We start from the raw sequence: 6,071 nt of genomic DNA on the forward strand, positions 1-6,071 counted from the left end.
CATTTTTCTACCTCTTGTATTCTTTCACATTTTCTTCCTTCCTTCCTTCACGTTTAGATGAGAAGAGATAAATTAACCCATGTCTCAGGGTCGTACAATATTTCCTTTGTTTCTCCTGGTTTTTTCCGTACTTGATACACTCCAATTGGGTAATAAGATGAAACAGGAGAGTTGGCCAAGTGGAAAGAGTAAGGGGAGCGGGTTGCATGTGTGCTAATTTAAAAAAAAAATCATCACTGGTATGTGCCAGGCCTGGCATACAGTTTATTATTAATTTACGTGGCTATTGCAGCCTTGAAATTGCCAGCGCTCCTAATACAACATTAAAGGAGTTTGGAGAAGAACGCACAGCTGCTCATACTGCCTGCCCTCCTTCTGTCTGTGTGCCAAACCCATGCTGGGAACGAAACAGACGGGGGGATCCTGATATAAACACAATATGTACATTAGGTAATTTATTTCTCTAGATCCTTTGAAACTGTTGAGTCAAATGGGAAGGGGAACAGGAGATAAAGGGGCTCAGGAGGGAAGGGAGGAAAGGGGATAAGTAAAGAATTGAACAAAAATGCAGATGGAGCTTTTGCAAATGGGGAGCAGACCAAGAGATGGAAGGAGCAGCAGCCAGTGTTAGAGGACCAAAAAAAGAATTAGGATGTGTGATGCATATATGCGAACTACTCATAATAAATGCAAGCATGTATGGCAAACATGTACTAATAAAATAAAAAATTTTGTACAAAGTGCTGTGAAGAGAAGGAAAGCCAGAAGGGGCATAGCAGGAGTGACTAGAGGCTGCACCCAAACCTGGATCAGAATCTTCATGGGTGTGAGGACAGGTAGCTGATTTATAGACAAGCTCACCAAAGGAACAGGATTTACTTCAAAGTGTGAATCACAAATCTGCATAAAACTCCTGTGCTGCCTTATATCTCATTAATGGAGAAATGATATTTTTCTCCAAAAGTTGCACAGATTTTGCTATTCCTGGAAGCTGTTTTTCTCTATTTGATTTTCCTCTGAACATGTACTGAACACTTCTTAGCTGCCCATGCTCTTTCCCTGGCCCACACACTGGGACCTGAAGCTTAGTTTTCAGATGGAAAAAGGAAGGCAAGAATGCAAAAATCTAGCCTGTATGATGCACTGATTGGTTTCAATAAAACAACCTGGACAAGATGATACTTAAACAATAATAAATTATCATACAAAATAATTAACTGTCATATTACTTTATTCAATTACATAGCAGTGCTTTTGTTTGGACATGAAGATGCAATTCAATTTCCTTTTGCTAAAAACACGGAGAGTCATAAATTTTTATTATATTTATCTATGGAAATAGAATTCTCTGGATGATTCTAGCAGCCTATGACCTGTTGACTAAACATTTGGACAAAGCAATAAATCTTGAACTTTGTCCAGTGCTCTTATTAGTGAAAGATTAAAAACTGAAATGTAAAGCAAGTGATTTAATAAGTAACCTCTGCCCTTCAGAGGCAGGAGTAGGGCTAGCTAAAGGGAAAAGCGCTGGAAGTGTGATTCTATTCCTTTCAGATTTTCTTAGTAATCTCAGGTTTCTGTCTTAGTGGATTCAGGAGTCATGATATGAACTGGATGTTTGTTTAGGACACAAGAAAATTCTTTCTTGATCTTTTTCTGAGCCATGGGAAATAGGTTATATATGAAGGCAGGAAATGAGTAAGATATTTCCCATTAGTTATACAGTAAGAGTAGGTTATTAGTTTACTCCTTAAAATTTTCATACAGCAAGCTTGTTTTGATATTTTAAGCATACCACTTGAATACATTCCAACTTAACTCTAGCTCCCAGCAAAGAGGACATACTGAGATTTAAACTAATAAGGGGAAATGTTCTTTTCTCTCTAGAGATTGGTCCTATTTTGAATGGTTCTTAACTTTGAAGTTGCTGGTATTTTTGTTAATGAGTTTGCAGAGTTAAGTAAATAAGCAAGAGGCAATTTGATATAATGAAAAATGTTCTGGAGTTAGATTCAGAAGATATGAGTTTGTGCTTGTATTACTATTAATTGTTTATGCACTTTTTCTGAACCTCTAGTTTTCATTGGAAAAAATAGGAGCAATGCATAAATCTCAATTGTTGGGAGAATTAAATAAAATAGCATGTAAAATCAGCTGCCATGGTGCCCACTATGCAGAGCACGTCCCACGGATATTACTTCATATGATGTCATGTCACATAGCATGCTTTTTCATACAAAAATCAATGTCCTTTATTCAGTTGGTAAAGCTTTTTGTACTTGCAGGAGGGACTTGTGTATAAGACAATTTATTCAGTTATAGTCAGTGATTTCAGTAGAAATTTTGCACTTTTTTGGGTACTGTCTTTGTTGCACATACTTATACCTACGGAATGCCATCTCTACAGAAAGATGTCAAAAATAACAAGAATACAGTTCAATAATACTCTTAATTAAGTAAAGGTCTACTTCAGAAGACAACCCAGGACTGCATCCTCGATTCCACTGGTTTCTAAGATAGGAAAAAGTGCTGATGGGTACACACCGGTAGGTAATGGAAGAGGCTCATGTGGTGTGGTGGGAACATGGGTGGGCACATTTCTCAATATTCTGGTTTAAAAGCCTACGAATAGTGAAGTAGAGTACGATCACACAGCTAACTGTGAGAATACAGCTGGTGTGACCCCCGAGAGGCTGTGAGAAGCAGAGCCCTGCCCTGAGCAAAGGCAGGTTGATGTCACTAGATCCTTTTAGTCTGTGGTTCCAGAGTATCTGTGACAGTAGATCTGAAACTGATCACCATTCCTGCAGACAAAGTGAGCCAAAAATACCCTAGACAGGTCTTCCAGAGGACATAGTTTGGGTGTGTTCTCTTACCTCTCAAATTTAGGAAATGAACTTGCTGCTGGGGCAGAATGCTAGCGGGACAGGAAAATGAAACTTTTGCCTCTGGTCCATCAAAACCTAGGTCAGACTAGTGCTTTCCAGCCCTAGCATTTGCGTGTCCATGCACTGGTCACAGGGCATGACCTCCATGTGTCAGACCGAGGACAAAGAGTTTGAAGTGCGAAGACAACCTACAAATTGTTACCCACACAAAGGGAAGTCTTGAAGTATTTCATAAAATACAGTTCCTTGCCCTTTTGTGTGAATTTTACAGTACAGATCTCTTAAAATTAGTTTTTACTGTTAAACACTTAAATAATCTTTTTCAGTGTGAAAGATATAAAAAGTGATTTGAAGAGGAAATGAATAGGGGAAATTATAAACAGCGTATTATTCCCACAAATAATTCAGACGTGGGCCCTATGATATTTTCTGTTGCTCATTAATAAGATAGTAATGTCTATTTAGATTTGGTTTTTAATTGTTCTTGGGAAGAAAATCTTTGTTAGAGTTGTGTTCTTTTTTAAAAATTTGCCCATGGGATGGATATGTAAGGTTATTAAATCACAGAACCAGTTCATTTTAAGGCATTTTTCCCTATGAAGGAAGAGGGTCCTGTTCAATAAAGCAATTTCCAAACAATTTGTATCCAGGCTGAAGCATTGTGGGAAGGGCGAAGGGAAGGTGAGAGAAAACAAACAGCATAAAGCCAAGGTCTGGCCTCACCCACCACCAAGCCCTCATACTCAATGGGGAAAGGAGTGCCTAGGCCGCAATCAAACCATAAAGCAGGGCAGCACTGGGGGAGTCTGTGCCAGAGGACTCGTGTGGGCCGCAAGAGTTCTAGGAGCAGAAGTACAGCCAGTCAGATCAGGCTGTGTATGAGCGAAGTTCATATACATCTCCCCAGGCCCTTGGGCATTACTTCTAAGTAAAAGAGAGTAGGCTGAAGCTGGCGGAAAGTAGGGAGTTTTATAAACTGGAAATTGGCTAAAGAGCCTGAGGGTTTGCAGATGGAGATGCCCCAGTGGAAGTTCTCCTTCAGCTGTGCTAAACACTTCTCAGTCTCCCCGAATCCCAGCCCAGCCCCTTCATCTCCCTGGAACGGGACCCAGGGATCTTTTTCTTTCACAAAAGCCCATTTGTATCAATGATGAACTGAAATGTAGAGCGGCTCTGCTTCTCTGCCCAGTACTACAACTAGGATGACATGAACTACGTACTCTGAGTCCAGCTAGGAGAGCAGGCACTGTGCGGGAGGAGGGGAGGAGGCCGATTCTCCTTTCCTTCTACTCCAGGTCCAAAGGCAAACGTGTGAAACCTCACCAGGAAATAGAATGTGCACCAGGCCAAGTCAAGCCTTGAGGGTAAGCCAAAGTACTCTCAAAGTCAACTTGAAACCCCCTGACTTCATCTTTTATTAAAAGAAGTTTCCTCACACCAAATCTGGAAAAAAAGAAGCAGTTTTCTCCTAACACTAGTGCCAGTAAAAGAACTATTATTAGATGCACTTTCGAGCTTCTTAGAAGTTTTTCAAAACTCTATAAAGTGCGTGAGACCTGAGCAAGTTCAAGCTTTTGGGGGGCTCACACCTGTGGGTCTAGCTGCTGAATGTGATCTTCAACCCATTGCTGCCTCTTCCTTCTCATGGGTTCTCAGGGCCCGGCCAGGTATGGTTGGCAGCCAGGACATTTGGTCTGAAGTGAACACTGTAATGTATTTGTTATTTATTTACTGTCTATTTTTAAAACTGGGGGTGAATTGGACTCATTAGGTATTTGTGAAGATGATTTAAAGGAATGAGCAAGAATCCTTTTCCTTTCAACTTGATGTTCCTTGCTTTGACCCTGACTCAGCATGAAGCTCAGAGAGTTTTCTTGTTTTAATATATGACAACCTGCTGCAGCAGGATTCTAGTATAACAAAACAAGATAACAATGCTCATAGTGGTCTGGTAGTAAATGGAACTAAAAGAAAGTCCTTTTCAATGAGCCACCTCTTACATCAACACGAAATTATTACCCAGGAAGACACTATCCTGACATGCTTTGTTGCCACTGTCTTGCATCCAGAACTTTCTTTTAAGCATTCCTTTCTTAGAAATGATTTATACAATAAGGAGCCCTTTCCATTTTATATCTATGGAGTACTTAGTGCAGACTATACTAAAAAAGTAGAACTTTTCTCTATTTAAACAAAAAGGTTTGCCTCCAAATGAACAAAACTGAAGGGAATTCAGTATTCTATTTGATTGAAATAAAAGTATGTATTAGTGTTTAGAAAGACACTCTCCTCAAGTAAATTTCATCACCAAGTTCTAGACATTTTATTTGCTCACAAAATTTTGTGTCCCCAAAAGAGATCTGAAAGAAGAAAAAGAAAGAAAATATATGTCAGTAATAGCTGAATGAAAAAAAAATCTGTACTTCACAGCTGGTTATGTGAAGAAACACCTACTCTCCCCTGCGGCTCATTGAAACAAATTGTTGAGAATAGGACCTTGGCTTGGTAAGAGGTAAATATATTTTCACACTTTCAGAGAAGTTGAAAATGATAAACAGTGTATCTGGGGAAGAAGTAGGGGATATTTTGCTACTTCCATAGGAAGGGATGGAGCATTCCTTTAATAAGCTTCAGAGGCTGGGAGGGGCACAAAAGGAAGGAAATTCCTCTGGACTGGGCAAACCAGCACCCAGGGTCAGAGCTATTCCCTGAGTTTTTCTCTGAAGACACTCGCTGACAATATAATGGTGACAGGTGTGTTTATGAATTTGGTTCTTTTGACTAACAGCACATGTAGTCTTTCTGTGAAATTGTTTCTTAACTTCTGGAAATTTTACATCTGGAGATTAATGATCCATCACACAATCTGTCAGACCAAAGGATTTGCTTTTCAGAATTTCTAGGTGAGCCTACTTTAAGTAACCTACCTTCAATTCCAATTCACAGCCTTGGTGTGAGCATTGGGCTAGAACCACTGCACTTCCACATGGTTTCAGTGGTCATCTCTATGGTGAGGGCCACTCAGATCCTTTCCTTTCCTTTACGTCTACAGACATCGTTATGTTGCAGCCAGGCGTGCTGAGGAATGAGTTTCTCTGGCAAAGGGACTCAACTAGCAGACTGAAAGGGCTATGCCTTTTCCACGTGAAACCTGTGATGCATCAGACTCTCAGTTTATATATA

This window comes from Fukomys damarensis, unplaced genomic scaffold, assembly GCF_012274545.1.
Source record: "Fukomys damarensis isolate Sample0158 unplaced genomic scaffold, DMR_v1.0_HiC HiC_scaffold_32, whole genome shotgun sequence".
Classification (NCBI taxonomy): domain Eukaryota; kingdom Metazoa; phylum Chordata; class Mammalia; order Rodentia; family Bathyergidae; genus Fukomys; species Fukomys damarensis.